Genomic DNA, 27,882 nt, shown 5'->3' with positions numbered 1-27,882 from the left:
ATCGCCTATGGAGTGTGATTGCATTTTTACCAAGCAATTGTGGCTCCATGTTGCAGTGATTACGTTTTTTCAGTCTCATTCCACAGAATGAGAACGGCACTCTAACTGCCACTGAAATGTTGCACGCAATGCACCTTTGCGATATAAGCACACTTCAGGCACTGCAAGGATTTACCACAGTGCTTTGCTGAATACTGGCTATCAGCAAAGAGCAGAAACACTCCCCACCAAAAGCACACCAAGTGTGAACTGGCCCTTGAGAGAATTTGATTGGTGATTACAAATTGTTACAACCTGCAGTGTAGAACTCAGGAGCATATTTTAAATGATTTAAATATACCCCCAAGTTCTAAATATGGCCTCCTCCTCCTCGCAGCCATACCAATCCTCACCAAAAAGTTACAAAGCACAGAAGCGCAAACAAAACAAAAAAAAGATGCAGGCCGACAATGGTAATTCTGGAAAATACCAATTGCACTAGCAAAAACCCGGCAATGCAATTTACATGTTCATGGCTTTGCTGTTGCCATTGGCAAAATGTGCACAATACACTTTTTGAATATAAACATGCCTAATACAAGAGATCCCTAATTAGTTGATCTCCCTCCAAGATAGTTTATTATATTATTTTTTGGCAGAATACTTTGGCTAATTCAATTGGCTAAAAGTAAATCACATTTTGGCCAATAGGATTATAAGCTGGCCACCATGGCAAGGTAGACTCTTAGGGCAGGTTGGGGGAAGGGAGTGTGAGAGGTATTGGGGCGGTTTTGAAGAGGAATAAGTGGGATAGGTGGTCATCATGGGTACCACTCTGAAACCCCCAAGTGAAAAGGCTGGAAACACGATGACCACCTGATAAATAATTGGAATCCATCTGGTTCCCTTTAGGCCTGGTTCAATATTGTGATCACAAAAGGCAAATCGCAATCGCCTATGGAGAGTGATTGCATTTTTACCAAGCAATTGTGGCTCCATGTTGCAGTGATTACGTTTTTTCAGTCTCATTCCACAGAATGAGAACGGCACTCTAACTGCCACTGAAATGTTGCACGCAATGCACCTTTGCGATATAAGCACACTTCAGGCACTGCAAGGATTTACCACAGTGCTTTGCTAAATACTGGCTATCAGCAAAGAGCAGAAACGCTCCCCACCAAAAGCACACCAAGTGTGAACTTGCCCTTGAGAGAATTTGATTGGTGATTACAAATTGTTGCAACCTGCAGTGTAGAACTAAGGAGCATATTTAAAATGATTTAAATATACCCCCAAGTTCTAAATATGGCCTCCTCCTCCCCACAGCCATACCAATCCTCACCAAAAAGTTACAAAGCACAGAAGCGCAAACAAAACAAAAAAGATGCAGGCCGACAATCGTAATATACCAATTGCACTAGAAAAAAACCCGGCAATGAAATTTACATGTTCATGGCCTTGTTGTTGCTATTGGCAAAATGTGCACGATACACTTTTTGAATATAAACATGCCTAATACAAGAGGTCCCTAATTAGTTGATCTCCCTCCAAGATAGTTTAGTATATTATTTTTTGGCAGAATACTTTGGCTAATCCAATTGGCTAAAAGTAAATCACATTTTGGCCAATAGGACTGTAAGCCGGCCCACCATGGCAAGGTAGACTCTTAGGGCGGGTTGGGGGAAGAGAGTGTGAGAGGTATTGGGGATGGCGGTTTTGAAGAGAGATAAAAGGGATAGCTGGTCATCATGGGTACCACTCTTACACCCCTAAGTAAAAAGTCTGGAAACACGATGACCACCTGATAAATAATTGGGATCCATCTGGTTCCCTTTAGGCCTGGTTCAACATTGGGATTGCAAAAGGCAAATCGCAATCGCCTATGGAGTGTGATTGCATTTTTACCAAGCAATTGTGGCTCCATGTTGCAGTGATTACGTTTTTTCAGTCTCATTCCACAGAATGAGAACGGCACTCTAACTGCCACTGAAATGTTGCACGCAATGCACCTTTGCGATATAAGCACACTTCAGGCACTGCAAGGATTTACCACAGTGCTTTGCTGAATACTGGCTATCAGCAAAGAGCAGAAACGCTCCCCACCAAAAGCACACCAAGTGTGAACTGGCCCTTGAGAGAATTTGATTGGTGATTACAAATTGTTGCAACTTGCAGTGTAGAACTTAGGAGCCTATTTAAAATGATTTAAATATACCCCCAAGTTCTAAATATGGCCTCCTCCTCCCCACAGCCATACCAATTCTCACCAAAAAGTTACAAAGCACAGAAGCGCAAACAAAACAAAAAAAGATGCAGGCCGACAATGGTAATTCTGGAAAATACCAATTGCACTAGCAAAAACCCGGCAATGCAATTTACATGTTCATGGCTTTGCTGTTGCTATTGGCAAAATGTGCACAATACACTTTTTGAATATAAACATGCCTAATACAAGAGGTCCCTAATTAGTTGATCTCCCTCCAAGATAGTTTATTATATTATTTTTTGGCAGAATACTTTGGCTAATTCAATTGGCTAAAAGTAAATCACATTTTGGCCAATAGGATTATAAGCCGGCCACCATGGCAAGGTAGACTCTTAGGGCAGGTTGGGGGAAGGGAGTGTGAGAGGTATTGGGGATGGCGGTTTTGAAGAGGGATAAGGGGGATAGGTTGTCATCATGGGTACCACTCTTACACCCCCAAGTGAAAAGTCAGGAAACACGATGACCACCTGATAAATAATTGGGATCCATCTGGTTCCCTTTAGGCCTGGTTCAACATTGTGATCACAAAAGGCAAATCGCAATCGCCTATGGAGTGTAATTGCATTTTTACCAAGCAATTGTGGCTCCATGTTGCAGTGATTACGTTTTTTCAGTCTCATTCCACAGAATGAGAACGGCACTCTAACTGCCACTGAAATGTTGCACGCAATGCACCTTTGCGATATAAGCACACTTCAGGCACTGCAAGGATTTACCACAGTGCTTTGCTGAATACTGGCTATCAGCAAAGAGCAGAAACGTTCCCCACCAAAAGCACACCAAGTGTGAACATGCCCTTGAGAGAATTTGATTGGTGATTACAAATTGTTGCAACCTGCAGTGTAGAACTAAAGGGACACTTAAGTCAAACAAAAAAAATGAGTTTTACTCATCTGGGGCTTCCAATAGCCCCCTGCAGCTGTCCGGTGCCCTCGCCGCCTCCCTCCGATCCTCCTGGCCCTGCCAGCAGCCACTTCCTGTTTCGGTGACAGGAGCTGACAGGCTGGGGACGCGAGTGATTCTTCGCGTTCCTGGCCACAATAGCTCCATCTATGCTGCTATAGCATATATCATATACCACATAGCAGCATAGAGCATGCTAATGTGTCTGGGAACGCGAAGAATCACTCGCGTCCCCAGCCTGTCAGCTCCTGTCACCAAAACAGGAAGTGGCTGCCGGCGGGGCCAGGAGGATCGGAGGGAGACGGCGAGGGCACCGGACAGCTGCAGGGGGCTATTGGAAGCCCTAGGTGAGTAAAACTCATTTTTTTTGTTTGACTTAAGTGTCCCTTAAGGAGCATATTTAAAATGATTTAAATATACCCCCAAGTTCTAAATATGGCCTCCTCCTCCCCACAGCCATACCAATCCTCACCAAAAAGTTACAAAGTACAGAAGCGCAAACAAAACAAAAAAGATGCAGGCCGACAATCGTAATATACCAATTGCACTAGCAAAAACCCGGCAATGAAATTTACATGTTCATGGCCTTGTTGTTGCTATTGGCAAAATGTGCACGATACACTTTTTGAATATAAACATGCCTAATACAAGAGGTCCCTAATTAGTTGATCTCCCTCCAAGATAGTTTATTATATTATTTTTTGGCAGAATACTTTGGCTAATCCAATTGGCTAAAAGTAAATCACATTTTGGCCAATAGGACTGTAAGCCGGCCCACCATGGCAAGGTAGACTCTTAGGGCGGGTTGGGGGAAGAGAGTGTGAGAGGTATTGGGGATGGCGGTTTTGAAGAGAGATAAAAGGGATAGCTGGTCATCATGGGTACCACTCTTACACCCCTAAGTAAAAAGTCTGGAAACACGATGACCACCTGATAAATAATTGGGATCCATCTGGTTCCCTTTAGGCCTGGTTCAACATTGGGATTGCAAAAGGCAAATCGCAATCGCCTATGGAGTGTGATTGCATTTTTACCAAGCAATTGTGGCTCCATGTTGCAGTGGTTACGTTTTTCGAGTCTCATTCCACAGAATGAGAACGGCACTGTAACTGCCACTGAAATGTTGCACGCAGTGCACCTTTACGATATAAGCACATTTCAGGCACTGCAAGGATTTACCACAGTGCTTTGCTGAATACTGGCTATCAGCAAAGAGCAGAAACGCTCCCCACCAAAAGCACACGAAGTGTGAAGTGGCCCTTGAGAGAATTTTGATTGGTGATTACAAATTGTTGCAACCTGCAGTGTAGAGCTCAGGAGCATATTTAAAATGATTTATATATACCCCCAAGTTCTAAATATGGCCTCCTCCACCCCACAGCCATACCAATCCTCACCAAAAAGTTACAAAGCACAGAAGCGCAAACAAAACAAAAAAGATGCAGGCCGACAAAATCGTGATTCTGGAAAATACCAATTGCACTAGCAAATACCCGGCAATGCAATTTACATGTTCATGGCCTTGCTGTTGCTATTGGCAAAATGGGCACGATACACTTTTTGAATATAAACATGCCTAATACAAGAGGTCCCTAATTAGTTGATCTCCCTCTAAGATAGTTTATCATATTCTTTTTTGGCAGAGTACTTTGGCTAATCCAATTGGCTAAAAGTAAATCACATTTTGGCCAATAGGATTATAAGCCGGCCACCATGGCAAGGTAGACTCTTAGGGCAGGTTGGGGGAAGGGAGTGTGAGAGGTATTGGTGATGGCGGTTTTGAAGAGGGATAAGGGGGATAGGTGGTCATCATGGGTACCACTCTTAAACCCCCAAGTGAAAAGTCTGGAAACACGATGACCACCTGATAAATAATTGGGATCCATCTGGTTCCCTTTAGGCCTGGTTCAACATTGTGATCGCAAAAGGCAAATCGCAATCGCCTATGGAGTGTGATTGCATTTTTACCAAGCAATTGTGGCTCCATGTTGCAGTGATTACGTTTTTTTCAGTCTCATTCCACAGAATGAGAACGGCACTCTAACTGCCACTGAAATGTTGCACGCAATGCACCTTTGCGATATAAGCACACTTCAGGCACTGCAAAGATTTACCACAGTGCTTTGCTAAATACTGGCTATCAGCAAAGAGCAGAAACGCTCCCCACCAAAAGCACACCAAGTGTGAACATGCTCTTGAGAGAATTTGATTGGTGATTACAAATTGTTGCAACCTGCAGTGTAGAACTAAGGAGCATATTTAAAATGATTTAAATATACCCCCAAGTTCTAAATATGGCCTCCTCCTCCCCACAGCCATACCAATCCTCACCAAAAAGTTACAAAGCACAGAAGCGCAAACAAAACAAAAAAGATGCAGGCCGACAATCGTAATATACCAATTGCACTAGCAAAAACCCGGCAATGAAATTTACATGTTCATGGCCTTGTTGTTGCTATTGGAAAAATGTGCACGATACACTTTTTGAATATAAACATGCCTAATACAAGAGGTCCCTAATTAGTTGATCTCCCTCCAAGATAGTTTATTATATTATTTTTTGGCAGAATACTTTGGCTAATCCAATTGGCTAAAAGTAAATCACATTTTGGCCAATAGGACTGCAAGCCGGCCCACCATGGCAAGGTAGACTCTTAGGGCGGGTTGGGGGAAGAGAGTGTGAGAGGTATTGGGGATGGCGGTTTTGAAGAGAGATAAAAGGGATAGCTGGTCATCATGGGTACCACTCTTACACCCCTAAGTAAAAAGTCTGGAAACACGATGACCACCTGATAAATAATTGGGATCCATCTGGTTCCCTTTAGGCCAGGTTCAACATTGGGATTGCAAAAGGCAAATCGCAATCGCCTATGGAGTGTGATTGCATTTTTACCAAGCAATTGTGGCTCCATGTTGCAGTGATTACGTTTTTCGAGTCTCATTCCGCAGAATGAGAACGGCACTGTAACTGCCACTGAAATGTTGCACGCAATGCACCTTTACGATATAAGCACATTTCAGGCACTGCAAGGATTTACCACAGTGCTTTGCTGAATACCGGCTATCAGCAAAGAGCAGAAACGCTCCCCACCAAAAGCACACGAAGTGTGAAGTGGCCCTTGAGAGAATTTTGATTGGTGATTACAAATTGTTGCAACCTGCAGTGTAGAGCTCAGGAGCATATTTAAAATGATTTATATACACCCCCAAGTTCTAAATATGGCCTCCTCCACCCCACAGCCATACCAATCCTCACCAAAAAGTTACAAAGCACAGAAGCGCAAACAAAACAAAAAAAGATGCAGGCCGACAAAATCGTGATTCTGGAAAATACCAATTGCACTAGCAAATACCCGGCAATGCAATTTACATGTTCATGGCCTTGCTGTTGCTATTGGCAAAATGGGCACGATACACTTTTTGAATATAAACATGCCTAATACAAGAGGTCCCTAATTAGTTGATCTCCCTCTAAGATAGTTTATCATATTCTTTTTTGGCAGAGTACTTTGGCTAATCCAATTGGCTAAAAGTAAATCACATTTTGGCCAATAGGATTATAAGCCAGCCACCATGGCAAGGTAGACTCTTAGGGCAGGTTGGGGGAAGGCAGTGTGAGAGGTATTGGGGATGGCGGTTTTGAAGAGGGATAAGGGGGATAGGTGGTCATCATGGGTACCACTCTTACATCCCTAAGTAAAAAGTCTGGAAACACGATGACCACCTGATAAATAATCGGGATCCATCTGGTTCCCTTTAGGCCTGGTTCAACATTGTGATCACAAAAGGCAAATCGCAATCGCCTATGGAGTGTGATTGCATTTTTACCAAGCAATTGTGGCTCCATGTTGCAGTGATTACGTTTTTCGAGTCTCATTCCGCAGAATGAGAATGGCACTGTAACTGCCACTGAAATGTTGCACGCAATGCACCTTTACGATATAAGCACATTTCAGGCACTGCAAGGATTTACCACAGTGCTTTGCTGAATACCGGCTATCAGCAAAGAGCAGAAACGCTCCCCACCAAAAGCACACCAAGTGTGAACTGGCCCTTGAGAGAATTTGATTGGTGATTACAAATTGTTGCAACCTGCAGTGTAGAACTCAGGAGCATATTTAAAATGATTTAAATATACCCCCAAGTTCTAAATATGGCCTCCTCCTCCCCACAGCCATACCAATCCTCACCAAAAAGTTACAAAGCACAGAAGCGCAAACAAAACAAAAAAGATGCAGGCTGACAAAATCGTGATTCTGGAAAATACCAATTGCACTAGCAAATACCCGGCAATGCAATTTACATATTCATGGCCTTGCTGTTGCTATTGGCAAAATGGGCACGATACACTTTTTGAATATAAACATGCCTAATACAAGAGGTCCCTAATTAGTTGATCTCCCTCTAAAATAGTTTATCATATTCTTTTTTGGCAGAGTACTTTGGCTAATCCAGTTGGCTAAAAGTAAATCACATTTTTGCCAATAGGATTATAAGCCGGCCCACCATGGCAAGGTAGACTCTTAGGGCAGGTTGGGGGAAGGGAGTGTGAGAGGTATTGGGGATGGCGGTTTTGAAGAGGAATAAGTGGGATAGGTGGTCATCATGGGTACCACTCTGAAACCCCCAAGTGAAAAGTCTGGAAACACGATGACCACCTGATAAATAATTGGGATCCATCTGGTTCCCTTTAGGCCTGGTTCAACATTGTGATCACAAAAGGCAAATCGCAATCGCCTATGGAGTGTGATTGCATTTTTACCAAGCAATTGTGGTTCCATGTTGCAGTGATTACGTTTTTTCAGTCTCATTCCACAGAATGAGAACGGCACTCTAACTGCCACTGAAATGTTGCACGCAATGCACCTTTGCGATATAAGCACACTTCAGGCACTGCAAGGATTTACCACAGTGCTTTGCTGAATACTGGCTATCAGCAAAGAGCAGAAACGCTCCCCACCAAAAGCACACCAAGTGTGAACTTGCCCTTGAGAGAATTTGATTGGTGATTACAAATTGTTGCAACCTGCAGTGTAGAACTCAGGAGCATATTTAAAATGATTTAACTATACCCCCAAGTTCTAAATATGGCCTCCTCCTCCCCACAGCCATACCAATCCTCACCAAAAAGTTACAAAGCACAGAAGCGCAAAAAAAAACAAAAAAGATGCAGGCCGACAATCGTAATATACCAATTGCACTAGCAAAAACCCGGCAATGAAATTTACATGTTCATGGCCTTGTTGTTGCTATTGGCAAAATGTGCACGATACACTTTTTGAATATAAACATGCCTAATACAAGAGGTCCCTAATTAGTTGATCTCCCTCTAAGATAGTTTATCATATTCTTTTTTGGCAGAGTACTTTGGCTAATCCAATTGGCTAAAAGTAAATCACATTTTGGCCAATAGGATTATAAGCCGGCCCACCATGGCAAGGTAGACTCTTAGGGCAGGTTGGGGGAAGGGAGTGTGAGAGGTATTGGGGATGACGGTTTTGAAGAGGGATAAGGGTGATAGGTGGTCATCATGGGTACCACTCTTAAACCCCCAAGTGAAAAGTCTGGAAACACGATGACCACCTGATAAATAATTGGGATCCATCTGGTTCCCTTTAGGCCTGGTTCAACATTGTGATCGCAAAAGGCAAATCGCAATCGCCTATGGAGTGTGATTGCATTTTTATTAAGCAATTGTGGCTCCATGTTGCAGTGATTACGTTTTTTCAGTCTCATTCCACAGAATGAGAACGGCACTCTAACTGCCACTGAAATGTTGCACGCAATGCACCTTTGCGATATAAGCACACTTCAGGCACTGCAAGGATTTACCACAGTGCTTTGCTAAATACTGGCTATCAGCAAAGAGCAGAAACGCTCCCCACCAAAAGCACACCAAGTGTGAACTTGCCCTTGAGAGAATTTGATTGGTGATTACAAATTGTTGCAACCTGCAGTGTAGAACTAAGGAGCATATTTAAAATGATTTAAATATACCCCCAAGTTCTAAATATGGCCTCCTCCTCCTCCCCACAGCCATACCAATCCTCACCAAAAAGTTACAAAGCACAGAAGCGCAAACAAAACAAAAAAGATGCAGGCCGACAATCGTAATATACCAATTGCACTAGCAAAAACCCGGCAATGAAATTTACATGTTCATGGCCGTGTTGTTGCTATTGGCAAAATGTGCACGATACACTTTTTGAATATAAACATGCCTAATACAAGAGGTCCCTAATTAGTTGATCTCCCTCCAAGATAGTTTATTATATTATTTTTTGGCAGAATACATTGGCTAATCCAATTGGCTAAAAGTAAATCACATTTTGGCCAATAGGACTGTAAGCCGGCCCAGCATGGCAAGGTAGACTCTTAGGGCGGGTTGGGGGAAGAGAGTGTGAGAGGTATTGGGGATGGCGGTTTTGAAGAGAGATAAAAGGGATAGCTGGTCATCATGGGTACCACTCTTACACCCCTAAGTAAAAAGTCTAGAAACACGATGACCACCTGATAAATAATTGGGATCCATCTGGTTCCCTTTAGACCAGGTTCAACATTGGGATTGCAAAAGGCAAATCGCAATCGCCTATGGAGTGTGATTGCATTTTTACCAAGCAATTGTGGCTCCATGTTGCAGTGATTACGTTTTTTCAGTCTCATTCCACAAAATGAGAACGGCACTCTAACTGCCACTGAAATGTTGCATGCAATGCACCTTTGCGATATAAGCACACATGAGGCACTGCAAGGATTTACCACAGTGCTTTGCTGAATACTGGCTATCAGCAAAGAGCAGAAACGCTCCCCACCAAAAGCACACCAAGTGTGAACTGGCCCTTGAGAGAATTTGATTGGTGATTACAAATTGTTGTAACCTGCAGTGTAGAACTCAGGAGCCTATTTAAAATTATTTAAATATACCCCCAAGTTCTAAATATGGCCTCCTCCTCCCCACAGCCATACCAATTCTCACCAAAAAGTTACAAAGCACAGAAGCGCAAACAAAACAAAAAAAGATGCAGGCCGACAATGGTAATTCTGGAAAATACCAATTGCACTAGCAAAAACCCGGCAATGCAATTTACATGTTCATGGCTTTGCTGTTGCTATTGGCAAAATGTGCACAATACACTTTTTGAATATAAACATGCCTAATACAAGAGTTCCCTAATTAGTTGATCTCCCTCTATGATAGTTTATTATATTCTTTTTTGGCAGAGTACTTTGGCTAATCCAATTGGCTAAAAGTAAATCACATTTTGGCCAATAGGATTATAAGCCGGCCACCATGGCAAGGTAGACTCTTAGGGCAGGTTGGGGGAAGGGAGTGTGAGAGGTATTGGGGATGGCGGTTTTGAAGAGGGATAAGGGGGATAGGTGGTCATCATGGGTACCACTCTTACACCCCCAAGTGAAAAGTCTGGAAACACGATGACCACCTGATAAATAATTGGGATCCATCTGGTTCCCTTTAGGCCTGGTTCAACATTGTGATCACAAAAGGCAAATCGCAATCGCCTATGGAGTGTGATTGCATTTTTACCAAGCAATTGTGGCTCCATGTTGCAGTGATTACATTTTTTCAGTCTCATTCCACAGAATGAGAACGGCACTCTAACTGCCACTGAAATGTTGCACGCAATGCACCTTTGCGATATAAGCACACTTCAGGCACTGCAAGGATTTACCACAGTGCTTTGCTGAATACTGGCTATCAGCAAAGAGCAGAAACGCTCCCCACCAAAAGCACACCAAGTGTGAACTGGCCCTTGAGAGAATTTGATTGGTGATTACAAATTGTTACAACCTGCAGTGTAGAACTCAGGAGAATATTTAAAATGATTTAAATATACCCCCAAGTTCTAAATATGGCCTCCTCCTCCCCACAGCCATACCAATCCTCACCAAAAAGTTACAAAGCACAGAAGCGCAAACAAAACAAAAAAAGATGCAGGCCGACAATGGTAATTCTGGAAAATACCAATTGCACTAGCAAAAACCCGGCAATGCAATTTACATGTTCATGGCTTTGCTGTTGCTATTGGCAAAATGTGCACAATACACTTTTTGAATATAAACATGCCTAATACAAGAGATCCCTAATTAGTTGATCTCCCTCCAAGATAGTTTATTATATTATTTTTTGGCAGAATACTTTGGCTAATTCAATTGGCTAAAAGTAAATCACATTTTGGCCAATAGGATTATAAGCCGGCCACCATGGCAAGGTAGACTCTTAGGGCAGGTTGGGGGAAGGGAGTGTGAGAGGTATTGGGGATGGCGGTTTTGAAGAGGGATAAGGGGGATAGGTGGTCATCATGGGTACCACTCTTAAACCCCCAAGTGAAAAGTCTGGAAACTCGATGACCACCTGATAAATAATTGGGATCCATCTGGTTCCCTTTAAACCTGGTTCAACATTGTGATCGCAAAAGGCAAATCGCAATCGCCTATGGAGTGTGATTGCATTTTTACCAAGCAATTGTGGCTCCATGTTGCAGTGATTACGTTTTTTCAGTCTCATTCCACAGAATGAGAACGGCACTCTAACTGCCACTGAAATGTTGCACGCAATGCACCTTTGCGATATAAGCACACTTCAGGCACTGCAAGGATTTACCACAGTGCTTTGCTAAATACTGGCTATCAGCAAAGAGCAGAAACGCTCCCCACCAAAAGCACACCAAGTGTGAACATGCCCTTGAGAGAATTTGATTGGTGATTACAAATTGTTGCAACCTGCAGTGTAGAACTAAGGAGCATATTTAAAATGATTTAAATATACCCCCAAGTTCTAAATATGGCCTCCTCCTCCCCACAGCCATACCAATCCTCACCAAAAAGTTACAAAGCACAGAAGCGCAAACAAAACAAAAAAGATGCAGGCCGACAATCGTAATATACCAATTGCACTAGCAAAAACCCGGCAATGAAATTTACATGTTCATGGCCTTGTTGTTGCTATTGGCAAAATGTGCACGATACACTTTTTAAATATATAAACATGCCTAATACAAGAGGTCCCTAATTAGTTGATCTCCCTCCAAGATAGTTTATTATATTATTTTTGGCAGAATACTTTGGCTAATCCAATTGGCTAAAAGTAAATCACATTTTGGCCAATAGGACTGTAAGCCGGCCCACCATGGCAAGGTAGACTCTTAGGGCGGGTTGGGGGAAGAGAGTGTGAGAGGTATTGGGGATGGCGGTTTTGAAGAGAGATAAAAGGGATAGCTGGTCATCCTGGGTACCACTCTTACACCCCTAAGTAAAAAGTCTGGAAACACTATGACCACCTGATAAATAATTGGGATCCATCTGGTTCCCTTTAGGCCTGGTTCAACATTGGGATTGCAAAAGGCAAATCGCAATCGCCTATGGAGTGTGATTGCATTTTTACCAAGCAATTGTGGCTCCATGTTGCAGTGATTACGTTTTTCGAGTCTCATTCCACAGAATGAGAACGGCACTGTAACTGCCACTGAAATGTTGCACGCAGTGCACCTTTACGATATAAGCACATTTCAGGCACTGCAAGGATTTACCACAGTGCTTTGCTGAATACTGGCTATCAGCAAAGAGCAGAAACGCTCCCCACCAAAAGCACACCAAGTGTGAACTGGCCCTTGAGAGAATTTGATTGGTGATTACAAATTGTTGCAACCTGCAGTGTAGAACTCAGGAGCATATTTAAAATGATTTAAATATACCCCCAAGTTCTAAATATGGCCTCCTCCTCCCCACAGCCATACCAATCCTCACCAAAAAGTTACAAAGCACAGAAGCGCAAACAAAACAAAAAAGATGCAGGCTGACAAAATTGTGATTCTGGAAAATACCAATTGCACTAGCAAATACCCGGCAATGCAATTTACATATTCATGGCCTTGCTGTTGCTATTGGCAAAATGGGCACGATACACTTTTTGAATATAAACATGCCTAATACAAGAGGTCCCTAATTAGTTGATCTCCCTCTAAAATAGTTTATCATATTCTTTTTTGGCAGAGTACTTTGGCTAATCCAGTTGGCTAAAAGTAAATCACATTTTTGCCAATAGGATTATAAGCCGGCCCACCATGGCAAGGTAGACTCTTAGGGCAGGTTGGGGGAAGGGAGTGTGAGAGGTATTGGGGATGGCGGTTTTGAAGAGGAATAAGTGGGATAGGTGGTCATCATGGGTACCACTCTGAAACCCCCAAGTGAAAAGTCTGGAAACACGATGACCACCTGATAAATAATTGGGATCCATCTGGTTCCCTTTAGGCCTGGTTCAACATTGTGATCACAAAAGGCAAATCGCAATCGCCTATGGAGTGTGATTGCATTTTTACCAAGCAATTGTGGTTCCATGTTGCAGTGATTACGTTTTTTCAGTCTCATTCCACAGAATGAGAACGGCACTCTAACTGCCACTGAAATGTTGCACGCAATGCACCTTTGCGATATAAGCACACTTCAGGCACTGCAAGGATTTACCACAGTGCTTTGCTGAATACTGGCTATCAGCAAAGAGCAGAAACGCTCCCCACCAAAAGCACACCAAGTGTGAACTTGCCCTTGAGAGAATTTGATTGGTGATTACAAATTGTTGCAACCTGCAGTGTAGAACTCAGGAGCATATTTAAAATGATTTAACTATACCCCCAAGTTCTAAATATGGCCTCCTCCTCCCCACAGCCATACCAATCCTCACCAAAAAGTTACAAAGCACAGAAGCGCAAAAAAAACCAAAAAAGATGCAGGCCGACAATCGTAATATACCAATTGCACTAGCAAAAACCCGGCAATGAAATTTACATGTTCATGGCCTTGTTGTTGCTATTGGCAAAATGTGCACGATACACTTTTTGAATATAAACATGCCTAATACAAGAGGTCCCTAATTAGTTGATCTCCCTCTAAGATAGTTTATCATATTCTTTTTTGGCAGAGTACTTTGGCTAATCCAATTGGCTAAAAGTAAATCACATTTTGGCCAATAGGATTATAAGCCGGCCCACCATGGCAAGGTAGACTCTTAGGGCAGGTTGGGGGAAGGGAGTGTGAGAGGTATTGGGGATGACGGTTTTGAAGAGGGATAAGGGTGATAGGTGGTCATCATGGGTACCACTCTTAAACCCCCAAGTGAAAAGTCTGGAAACACGATGACCACCTGATAAATAATTGGGATCCATCTGGTTCCCTTTAGGCCTGGTTCAACATTGTGATCGCAAAAGGCAAATCGCAATCGCCTATGGAGTGTGATTGCATTTTTATTAAGCAATTGTGGCTCCATGTTGCAGTGATTACGTTTTTTCAGTCTCATTCCACAGAATGAGAACGGCACTCTAACTGCCACTGAAATGTTGCACGCAATGCACCTTTGCGATATAAGCACACTTCAGGCACTGCAAGGATTTACCACAGTGCTTTGCTAAATACTGGCTATCAGCAAAGAGCAGAAACGCTCCCCACCAAAAGCACACCAAGTGTGAACTTGCCCTTGAGAGAATTTGATTGGTGATTACAAATTGTTGCAACCTGCAGTGTAGAACTAAGGAGCATATTTAAAATGATTTAAATATACCCCCAAGTTCTAAATATGGCCTCCTCCTCCTCCCCACAGCCATACCAATCCTCACCAAAAAGTTACAAAGCACAGAAGCGCAAACAAAACAAAAAAGATGCAGGCCGACAATCGTAATATACCAATTGCACTAGCAAAAACCCGGCAATGAAATTTACATGTTCATGGCCGTGTTGTTGCTATTGGCAAAATGTGCACGATACACTTTTTGAATATAAACATGCCTAATACAAGAGGTCCCTAATTAGTTGATCTCCCTCCAAGATAGTTTATTATATTATTTTTTGGCAGAATACATTGGCTAATCCAATTGGCTAAAAGTAAATCACATTTTGGCCAATAGGACTGTAAGCCGGCCCAGCATGGCAAGGTAGACTCTTAGGGCGGGTTGGGGGAAGAGAGTGTGAGAGGTATTGGGGATGGCGGTTTTGAAGAGAGATAAAAGGGATAGCTGGTCATCATGGGTACCACTCTTACACCCCTAAGTAAAAAGTCTAGAAACACGATGACCACCTGATAAATAATTGGGATCCATCTGGTTCCCTTTAGACCAGGTTCAACATTGGGATTGCAAAAGGCAAATCGCAATCGCCTATGGAGTGTGATTGCATTTTTACCAAGCAATTGTGGCTCCATGTTGCAGTGATTACGTTTTTTCAGTCTCATTCCACAAAATGAGAACGGCACTCTAACTGCCACTGAAATGTTGCATGCAATGCACCTTTGCGATATAAGCACACATGAGGCACTGCAAGGATTTACCACAGTGCTTTGCTGAATACTGGCTATCAGCAAAGAGCAGAAACGCTCCCCACCAAAAGCACACCAAGTGTGAACTGGCCCTTGAGAGAATTTGATTGGTGATTACAAATTGTTGTAACCTGCAGTGTAGAACTCAGGAGCCTATTTAAAATTATTTAAATATACCCCCAAGTTCTAAATATGGCCTCCTCCTCCCCACAGCCATACCAATTCTCACCAAAAAGTTACAAAGCACAGAAGCGCAAACAAAACAAAAAAAGATGCAGGCCGACAATGGTAATTCTGGAAAATACCAATTGCACTAGCAAAAACCCGGCAATGCAATTTACATGTTCATGGCTTTGCTGTTGCTATTGGCAAAATGTGCACAATACACTTTTTGAATATAAACATGCCTAATACAAGAGGTCCCTAATTAGTTGATCTCCCTCTATGATAGTTTATTATATTCTTTTTTGGCAGAGTACTTTGGCTAATCCAATTGGCTAAAAGTAAATCACATTTTGGCCAATAGGATTATAAGCCGGCCACCATGGCAAGGTAGACTCTTAGGGCAGGTTGGGGGAAGGGAGTGTGAGAGGTATTGGGGATGGCGGTTTTGAAGAGGGATAAGGGGGATAGGTGGTCATCATGGGTACCACTCTTACACCCCCAAGTGAAAAGTCTGGAAACACGATGACCACCTGATAAATAATTGGGATCCATCTGGTTCCCTTTAGGCCTGGTTCAACATTGTGATCACAAAAGGCAAATCGCAATCGCCTATGGAGTGTGATTGCATTTTTACCAAGCAATTGTGGCTCCATGTTGCAGTGATTACATTTTTTCAGTCTCATTCCACAGAATGAGAACGGCACTCTAACTGCCACTGAAATGTTGCACGCAATGCACCTTTGCGATATAAGCACACTTCAGGCACTGCAAGGATTTACCACAGTGCTTTGCTGAATACTGGCTATCAGCAAAGAGCAGAAACGCTCCCCACCAAAAGCACACCAAGTGTGAACTGGCCCTTGAGAGAATTTGATTAGTGATTACAAATTGTTACAACCTGCAGTGTAGAACTCAGGAGAATATTTAAAATGATTTAAATATACCCCCAAGTTCTAAATATGGCCTCCTCCTCCCCACAGCCATACCAATCCTCACCAAAAAGTTACAAAGCACAGAAGCGCAAACAAAACAAAAAAAGATGCAGGCCGACAATGGTAATTCTGGAAAATACCAATTGCACTAGCAAAAACCCGGCAATGCAATTTACATGTTCATGGCTTTGCTGTTGCTATTGGCAAAATGTGCACAATACACTTTTTGAATATAAACATGCCTAATACAAGAGATCCCTAATTAGTTGATCTCCCTCCAAGATAGTTTATTATATTATTTTTTGGCAGAATACTTTGGCTAATTCAATTGGCTAAAAGTAAATCACATTTTGGCCAATAGGATTATAAGCCGGCCACCATGGCAAGGTAGACTCTTAGGGCAGGTTGGGGGAAGGGAGTGTGAGAGGTATTGGGGATGGCGGTTTTGAAGAGGGATAAGGGGGATAGGTGGTCATCATGGGTACCACTCTTAAACCCCCAAGTGAAAAGTCTGGAAACTCGATGACCACCTGATAAATAATTGGGATCCATCTGGTTCCCTTTAGGCCTGGTTCAACATTGTGATCGCAAAAGGCAAATCGCAATCGCCTATGGAGTGTGATTGCATTTTTACCAAGCAATTGTGGCTCCATGTTGCAGTGATTACGTTTTTTCAGTCTCATTCCACAGAATGAGAACGGCACTCTAACTGCCACTGAAATGTTGCACGCAATGCACCTTTGCGATATAAGCACACTTCAGGCACTGCAAGGATTTACCACAGTGCTTTGCTAAATACTGGCTATCAGCAAAGAGCAGAAACGCTCCCCACCAAAAGCACACCAAGTGTGAACATGCCCTTGAGAGAATTTGATTGGTGATTACAAATTGTTGCAACCTGCAGTGTAGAACTAAGGAGCATATTTAAAATGATTTAAATATACCCCCAAGTTCTAAATATGGCCTCCTCCTCCCCACAGCCATACCAATCCTCACCAAAAAGTTACAAAGCACAGAAGCGCAAACAAAACAAAAAAGATGCAGGCCGACAATCGTAATATACCAATTGCACTAGCAAAAACCCGGCAATGAAATTTACATGTTCATGGCCTTGTTGTTGCTATTGGCAAAATGTGCACGATACACTTTTTAAATATATAAACATGCCTAATACAAGAGGTCCCTAATTAGTTGATCTCCCTCCAAGATAGTTTATTATATTATTTTTGGCAGAATACTTTGGCTAATCCAATTGGCTAAAAGTAAATCACATTTTGGCCAATAGGACTGTAAGCCGGCCCACCATGGCAAGGTAGACTCTTAGGGCGGGTTGGGGGAAGAGAGTGTGAGAGGTATTGGGGATGGCGGTTTTGAAGAGAGATAAAAGGGATAGCTGGTCATCCTGGGTACCACTCTTACACCCCTAAGTAAAAAGTCTGGAAACACTATGACCACCTGATAAATAATTGGGATCCATCTGGTTCCCTTTAGGCCTGGTTCAACATTGGGATTGCAAAAGGCAAATCGCAATCGCCTATGGAGTGTGATTGCATTTTTACCAAGCAATTGTGGCTCCATGTTGCAGTGATTACGTTTTCCGAGTCTCATTCCACAGAATGAGAACGGCACTGTAACTGCCACTGAAATGTTGCACGCAGTGCACCTTTACGATATAAGCACATTTCAGGCACTGCAAGGATTTACCACAGTGCTTTGCTGAATACTGGCTATCAGCAAAGAGCAGAAACGCTCCCACCAAAAGCACACGAAGTGTGAAGTGGCCCTTGAGAGAATTTTGATTGGTGATTACAAATTGTTGCAACCTGCAGTGTAGAGCTCAGGAGCATATTTAAAATGATTTATATACACCCCCAAGTTCTAAATATGGCCTCCTCCACCCCACAGCCATACCAATCCTCACCAAAAAGTTACAAAGCACAGAAGCGCAAACAAAACAAAAAAGATGCAGGCCGACAAAATCGTGATTCTGGAAAATACCAATTGCACTAGCAAATACCCGGCAATGCAATTTACATGTTCATGGCCTTGCTGTTGCTATTGGCAAAATGGGCACGATACACTTTTTGAATATAAACATGCCTAATACAAGAGGTCCCTAATTAGTTGATCTCCCTCTAAGATAGTTTATCATATTCTTTTTTGGCAGAGTACTTTGGCTAATCCAATTGGCTAAAAGTAAATCACATTTTGGCCAATAGGATTATAAGCCGGCCACCATGGCAAGGTAGACTCTTAGGGCAGGTTGGGGGAAGGGAGTGTGAGAGGTATTGGGGATGGCGGATTTGAAGAGGGATAAGGGGGATAGGTGGTCATCATGGGTACCACTCTTACATCCCCAAGTGAAAAGTCTGGAAACACGATGACCACCTGATAAATAATCGGGATCCATCTGGTTCCCTTTAGGCCTGGTTCAACATTGTGATCACAAAAGGCAAATCGCAATCGCCTATGGAGTGTGATTGCATTTTTACCAAGCAATTGTGGCTCCATGTTGCAGTGATTACGTTTTTTCAGTCTCATTCCACAGAATGAGAACGGCACTCTAACTGCCACTGAAATGTTGCACGCAATGCACCTTTGCGATATAAGCACACTTCAGGCACTGCAAGGATTTACCACAGTGCTTTGCTGAATACTGGCTATCAGCAAAGAGCAGAAACGCTCCCCACCAAAAGCACACCAAGTGTGAACTTGCCCTTGAGAGAATTTGATTGGTGATTACAAATTGTTGCAACCTGCAGTGTAGAACTCAGGAGCATATTTAAAATGATTTAAATATACCCCCAAGTTCTAAATATGGCCTCCTCCTTTCCACAGCCATACCAATCCTCACCAAAAAGTTACAAAGCACAGAAGCGCAAACAAAACAAAAAAGATGCAGGCCGACAATCGTAATTTACCAATTGCACTAGCAAAAACCCGGCAATGAAATTTACATGTTTATGGCCTTGTTGTTGCTATTGGCAAAATGTGCACGATACACTTTTTGAATATAAACATGCCTAATACAAGAGGTCCCTAATTAGTTGATCTCCCTCTAAGATAGTTTATCATATTCTTTTTTGGCAGAGTACTTTGGCTAATCCAATTGGCTAAAAGTAAATCACATTTTGGCCAATAGGATTATAAGCCGGCCCACCATGGCAAGGTAGACTCTTAGGGCAGGTTGGGGGAAGGGAGTGTGAGAGGTATTGGGGATGGCGGTTTTGAAGAGGGATAAGGGGGATAGGTGGTCATCATGGGTACCACTCTTACACGCCCAAGTGAAAAGTCTGGAAACACGATGACCACCTGATAAATAATTGGCATCCATCTGGTTCCCTTTAGGCCTGGTTCAACATTGTGATCACAAAAGGCAAATCGCAATCGCCTATGGAGTGTGATTGCATTTTTACCAAGCAATTGTGGCTCCATGTTGCAGTGATTACGTTTTTTCAGTCTCATTCCACAGAATGAGAACGGCACTCTAACTGCCACTGAAATGTTGCACGCAATGCACCTTTGCGATATAAGCACACTTCAGGCACTGCAAGGATTTACCACAGTGCTTTGCTGAATACTGGCTATCAGCAAAGAGCAGAAACGCTCCCCACCAAAAGCACACCAAGTGTGAACTGGCCCTTGAGAGAATTTGATTGGTGATTACAAATTGTTGCAACCTGCAGTGTAGAACTCAGGAGCATATTTAAAATGATTTAAATATACCCCCAAGTTCTAAATATGGCCTCCTCCTCCCCACAGCCATACCAATCCTCACCAAAAAGTTACAAAGCACAGAAGCGCAAACAAAACAAAAAAGATGCAGGCCGACAATCGTAATATACCAATTGCACTAGCAAAAACCCGGCAATGCAATTTACATGTTCATGGCCTTGTTGTTGCTATTGGCAAAATGTGCACGATACACTTTTTGAATATAAACATACCTAATACAAGAGGTCCCTAATTAGTTGATCTCCCTCCAAGATAGTTTATTATATTATTTTTTGGCAGAATACTTTGGCTAATCCATTTGGCTAAAAGTAAATCACATTTTGGCCAATAGGACTGCAAGCCGGCCCACCATGGCAAGGTAGACTCTTAGGGCGGGTTGGGGGAAGAGAGTGTGAGAGGTATTGGGGATGGCGGTTTTGAAGAGAGATAAAAGGGATAGCTGGTCATCATGGGTACCACTCTTACACCCCTAAGTAAAAAGTCTGGAAACACGATGACCACCTGATAAATAATTGGGATTCATCTGGTTCCCTTTAGGCCTGGTTCAACATTGGGATTGCAAAAGGCAAATCGCAATCGCCTATGGAGTGTGATTGCATTTTTACCAAGCAATTGTGGCTCCATGTTGCAGTGATTACGTTTTTCGAGTCTCATTCCACAGAATGAGAACGGCACTGTAACTGCCACTGAAATGTTGCACGCAGTGCACCTTTACGATATAAGCACATTTCAGGCACTGCAAGGATTTACCACAGTGCTTTGCTGAATACTGGCTATCAGCAAAGAGCAGAAACGCTCCCCACCAAAAGCACACGAAGTGTGAAGTGGCCCTTGAGAGAATTTTGATTGGTGATTACAAATTGTTGCAACCTGCAGTGTAGAGCTCAGGAGCATATTTAAAATGATTTATATACACCCCCAAGTTCTAAATATGTCCTCCTCCACCCCACAGCCATACCAATCCTCACCAAAAAGTTACAAAGCACAGAAGCGCAAACAAAACAAAAAAGATGCAGGCCGACAAAATCGTGATTCTGGAAAATACCAATTGCACTAGCAAATACCCGGCAATGCAATTTACATGTTCATGGCCTTGCTGTTGCTATTGGCAAAATGGGCACGATACACTTTTTGAATATAAACATGCCTAATACAAGAGGTCCCTAATTAGTTGATCTCCCTCTAAGATAGTTTATCATATTCTTTTTTGGCAGAGTACTTTGGCTAATCCAATTGGCTAAAAGTAAATCACATTTTGGCCAATAGGATTATAAGCCGGCCACCATGGCAAGGTAGACTCTCAGGGCAGGTTGGGGGAAGGGAGTGTGAGAGGTATTGGGGATGGCGGTTTTGAAGAGGGATAAGGGGGATAGGTGGTCATCATGGGTACCACTCTTACATCCCTAAGTAAAAAGTCTGGAAACACGATGACCACCTGATAAATAATCGGGATCCATCTGGTTCCCTTTAGGCCTGGTTCAACATTGTGATCACAAAAGGCAAATCGCAATCGCCTATGGAGTGTGATTGCATTTTTACCAAGCAATTGTGGCTCCATGTTGCAGTGATTACGTTTTTCGAGTCTCATTCCGCAGAATGAGAATGGCACTGTAACTGCCACTGAAATGTTGCACGCAATGCACCTTTACGATATAAGCACATTTCAGGCACTGCAAGGATTTACCACAGTGCTTTGCTGAATACCGGCTATCAGCAAAGAGCAGAAACGCTCCCCACCAAAAGCACACCAAGTGTGAACTGGCCCTTGAGAGAATTTGATTGGTGATTACAAATTGTTGCAACCTGCAGTGTAGAACTCAGGAGCATATTTAAAATGATTTAAATATACCCCCAAGTTCTAAATATGGCCTCCTCCTCCCCACAGCCATACCAATCCTCACCAAAAAGTTACAAAGCACAGAAGCGCAAACAAAACAAAAAAGATGCAGGCCGACAAAATCGTGATTCTTTAAAATACCAATTGCACTAGCAAAAACCCGGCAATGAAATATACATGTTCATGGCCTTGTTGTTGCTATTGGCAAAATGTGCACGATACACTTTTTGAATATAAACATGCCTAATACAAGAGGTCCCTAATTAGTTGATCTCCCTCCAAGATAGTTTATTATATTATTTTTTGGCAGAACACTTTGGCTAATCCAATTGGCTAAAAGTAAATCACATTTTGGCCAATAGGACTGTAAGCCGGCCCCCAATGGCAAGGTAGACTCTTAGGGCGGGTTGGGGGAAGAGAGTGTGAGAGGTATTGGGGATGGCGGTTTTGAAGAGAGATAAAAGGGATAGCTGGTCATCATGGGTACCACTCTTACACCCCTAAGTAAAAAGTCTGGAAACACGATGACCACCTGATAAATAATTGGGATCCATCTGGTTCCCTTTAGGCCTGGTTCAACATTGGGATTGCAAAAGGCAAATCGCAATCGCCTATGGAGTGTGATTGCATTTTTACCAAGCAATTGTGGCTCCATGTTGCAGTGATTACGTTTTTTCAGTCTCATTCCACAAAATGAGAACGGCACTCTAACTGCCACTGAAATGTTGCACGCAGTGCACCTTTGCGATATAAGCACACATGAGGCACTGCAAGGATTTACCACAGTGCTTTGCTGAATACTGGCTATCAGCAAAGAGCAGAAACGCTCCCCACCAAAAGCACACCAAGTGTGAACTGGCCCTTGAGAGAATTTGATTGGTGATTACAAATTGTTGCAACCTGCAGTGTAGAACTTAGGAGCCTATTTAAAATGATTTAAATATACCTCCAAGTTCTAAATATGGCCTCCTCCTCCCCACAGCCATACCAATTCTCACCAAAAAGTTACAAAGCACAGAAGCGCAAACAAAACAAAAAAAGATGCAGGCCGACAATGGTAAATCTGGAAAATACCAATTGCACTAGCAAAAACCCGGCAATGCAATTTACATGTTCATGGCTTTGCTGTTGCTATTGGCAAAATGTGCACAATACACTTTTTGAATATAAACATGCCTAATACAAGAGGTCCCTAATTAGTTGATCTCCCTCTATGATAGTTTATTATATTCTTTTTTGGCAGAGTACTTTGGCTAATCCAATTGGCTAAAAGTAAATCACATTTTGGCCAATAGGATTATAAGCCGGCCACCATGGCAAGGTAGACTCTCAGGGCAGGTTGGGGGAAGGGAGTGTGAGAGGTATTGGGGATGGCGGATTTGAAGAGGGATAAGGGGGATAGGTGGTCATCATGGGTACCACTCTTACATCCCCAAGTGAAAAGTCTGGAAACACGATGACCACCTGATAAATAATCGGGATCCATCTGGTTCCCTTTAGGCCTGGTTCAACATTGTGATCACAAAAGGCAAATCGCAATCGCCTATGGAGTGTGATTGCATTTTTACCAAGCAATTGTGGCTCCATGTTGCAGTGATTACGTTTTTTCAGTCTCATTCCACAGAATGAGAACGGCACTCTAACTGCCACTGAAATGTTGCACGCAATGCACCTTTGCGATATAAGCACACTTCAGGCACTGCAAGGATTTACCACAGTGCTTTGCTGAATACTGGCTATCAGCAAAGAGCAGAAACGCTCCCCACCAAAAGCACACCAAGTGTGAACTTGCCCTTGAGAGAATTTGATTGGTGATTACAAATTGTTGCAACCTGCAGTGTAGAACTCAGGAGCATATTTAAAATGATTTAAATATACCCCCAAGTTCTAAATATGGCCTCCTCCTTTCCACAGCCATACCAATCCTCACCAAAAAGTTACAAAGCACAGAAGCGCAAACAAAACAAAAAAGATGCAGGCCGACAATCGTAATTTACCAATTGCACTAGCAAAAACCCGGCAATGAAATTTACATGTTTATGGCCTTGTTGTTGCTATTGGCAAAATGTGCACGATACACTTTTTGAATATAAACATGCCTAATACAAGAGGTCCCTAATTAGTTGATCTCCCTCTAAGATAGTTTATCATATTCTTTTTTGGCAGAGTACTTTGGCTAATCCAATTGGCTAAAAGTAAATCACATTTTGGCCAATAGGATTATAAGCCGGCCCACCATGGCAAGGTAGACTCTTAGGGCAGGTTGGGGGAAGGGAGTGTGAGAGGTATTGGGGATGGCGGTTTTGAAGAGGGATAAGGGGGATAGGTGGTCATCATGGGTACCACTCTTACACGCCCAAGTGAAAAGTCTGGAAACACGATGACCACCTGATAAATAATTGGCATCCATCTGGTTCCCTTTAGGCCTGGTTCAACATTGTGATCACAAAAGGCAAATCGCAATCGCCTATGGAGTGTGATTGCATTTTTACCAAGCAATTGTGGCTCCATGTTGCAGTGATTACGTTTTTTCAGTCTCATTCCACAGAATGAGAACGGCACTCTAACTGCCACTGAAATGTTGCACGCAATGCACCTTTGCGATATAAGCACACTTCAGGCACTGCAAGGATTTACCACAGTGCTTTGCTGAATACTGGCTATCAGCAAAGAGCAGAAACGCTCCCCACCAAAAGCACACCAAGTGTGAACTGGCCCTTGAGAGAATTTGATTGGTGATTACAAATTGTTGCAACCTGCAGTGTAGAACTCAGGAGCATATTTAAAATGATTTAAATATACCCCCAAGTTCTAAATATGGCCTCCTCCTCCCCACAGCCATACCAATCCTCACCAAAAAGTTACAAAGCACAGAAGCGCAAACAAAACAAAAAAGATGCAGGCCGACAATCGTAATATACCAATTGCACTAGCAAAAACCCGGCAATGCAATTTACATGTTCATGGCCTTGTTGTTGCTATTGGCAAAATGTGCACGATACACTTTTTGAATATAAACATACCTAATACAAGAGGTCCCTAATTAGTTGATCTCCCTCCAAGATAGTTTATTATATTATTTTTTGGCAGAATACTTTGGCTAATCCATTTGGCTAAAAGTAAATCACATTTTGGCCAATAGGACTGCAAGCCGGCCCACCATGGCAAGGTAGACTCTTAGGGCGGGTTGGGGGAAGAGAGTGTGAGAGGTATTGGGGATGGCGGTTTTGAAGAGAGATAAAAGGGATAGCTGGTCATCATGGGTACCACTCTTACACCCCTAAGTAAAAAGTCTGGAAACACGATGACCACCTGATAAATAATTGGGATTCATCTGGTTCCCTTTAGGCCTGGTTCAACATTGGGATTGCAAAAGGCAAATCGCAATCGCCTATGGAGTGTGATTGCATTTTTACCAAGCAATTGTGGCTCCATGTTGCAGTGATTACGTTTTTCGAGTCTCATTCCACAGAATGAGAACGGCACTGTAACTGCCACTGAAATGTTGCACGCAGTGCACCTTTACGATATAAGCACATTTCAGGCACTGCAAGGATTTACCACAGTGCTTTGCTGAATACTGGCTATCAGCAAAGAGCAGAAACGCTCCCCACCAAAAGCACACGAAGTGTGAAGTGGCCCTTGAGAGAATTTTGATTGGTGATTACAAATTGTTGCAACCTGCAGTGTAGAGCTCAGGAGCATATTTAAAATGATTTATATACACCCCCAAGTTCTAAATATGTCCTCCTCCACCCCACAGCCATACCAATCCTCACCAAAAAGTTACAAAGCACAGAAGCGCAAACAAAACAAAAAAGATGCAGGCCGACAAAATCGTGATTCTGGAAAATACCAATTGCACTAGCAAATACCCGGCAATGCAATTTACATGTTCATGGCCTTGCTGTTGCTATTGGCAAAATGGGCACGATACACTTTTTGAATATAAACATGCCTAATACAAGAGGTCCCTAATTAGTTGATCTCCCTCTAAGATAGTTTATCATATTCTTTTTTGGCAGAGTACTTTGGCTAATCCAATTGGCTAAAAGTAAATCACATTTTGGCCAATAGGATTATAAGCCGGCCACCATGGCAAGGTAGACTCTCAGGGCAGGTTGGGGGAAGGGAGTGTGAGAGGTATTGGGGATGGCGGTTTTGAAGAGGGATAAGGGGGATAGGTGGTCATCATGGGTACCACTCTTACATCCCTAAGTAAAAAGTCTGGAAACACGATGACCACCTGATAAATAATCGGGATCCATCTGGTTCCCTTTAGGCCTGGTTCAACATTGTGATCACAAAAGGCAAATCGCAATCGCCTATGGAGTGTGATTGCATTTTTACCAAGCAATTGTGGCTCCATGTTGCAGTGATTACGTTTTTCGAGTCTCATTCCGCAGAATGAGAATGGCACTGTAACTGCCACTGAAATGTTGCACGCAATGCACCTTTACGATATAAGCACATTTCAGGCACTGCAAGGATTTACCACAGTGCTTTGCTGAATACCGGCTATCAGCAAAGAGCAGAAACGCTCCCCACCAAAAGCACACCAAGTGTGAACTGGCCCTTGAGAGAATTTGATTGGTGATTACAAATTGTTGCAACCTGCAGTGTAGAACTCAGGAGCATATTTAAAATGATTTAAATATACCCCCAAGTTCTAAATATGGCCTCCTCCTCCCCACAGCCATACCAATCCTCACCAAAAAGTTACAAAGCACAGAAGCGCAAACAAAACAAAAAAGATGCAGGCCGACAAAATCGTGATTCTTTAAAATACCAATTGCACTAGCAAAAACCCGGCAATGAAATATACATGTTCATGGCCTTGTTGTTGCTATTGGCAAAATGTGCACGATACACTTTTTGAATATAAACATGCCTAATACAAGAGGTCCCTAATTAGTTGATCTCCCTCCAAGATAGTTTATTATATTATTTTTTGGCAGAACACTTTGGCTAATCCAATTGGCTAAAAGTAAATCACATTTTGGCCAATAGGACTGTAAGCCGGCCCCCAATGGCAAGGTAGACTCTTAGGGCGGGTTGGGGGAAGAGAGTGTGAGAGGTATTGGGGATGGCGGTTTTGAAGAGAGATAAAAGGGATAGCTGGTCATCATGGGTACCACTCTTACACCCCTAAGTAAAAAGTCTGGAAACACGATGACCACCTGATAAATAATTGGGATCCATCTGGTTCCCTTTAGGCCTGGTTCAACATTGGGATTGCAAAAGGCAAATCGCAATCGCCTATGGAGTGTGATTGCATTTTTACCAAGCAATTGTGGCTCCATGTTGCAGTGATTACGTTTTTTCAGTCTCATTCCACAAAATGAGAACGGCACTCTAACTGCCACTGAAATGTTGCACGCAGTGCACCTTTGCGATATAAGCACACATGAGGCACTGCAAGGATTTACCACAGTGCTTTGCTGAATACTGGCTATCAGCAAAGAGCAGAAACGCTCCCCACCAAAAGCACACCAAGTGTGAACTGGCCCTTGAGAGAATTTGATTGGTGATTACAAATTGTTGCAACCTGCAGTGTAGAACTTAGGAGCCTATTTAAAATGATTTAAATATACCTCCAAGTTCTAAATATGGCCTCCTCCTCCCCACAGCCATACCAATTCTCACCAAAAAGTTACAAAGCACAGAAGCGCAAACAAAACAAAAAAAGATGCAGGCCGACAATGGTAAATCTGGAAAATACCAATTGCACTAGCAAAAACCC

The sequence above is a fragment of the Hyperolius riggenbachi genome, chromosome 5, assembly GCF_040937935.1.
Source record: "Hyperolius riggenbachi isolate aHypRig1 chromosome 5, aHypRig1.pri, whole genome shotgun sequence".
NCBI lineage: Eukaryota > Metazoa > Chordata > Amphibia > Anura > Hyperoliidae > Hyperolius > Hyperolius riggenbachi.
This window is presented reverse-complemented; position numbering follows the sequence as displayed.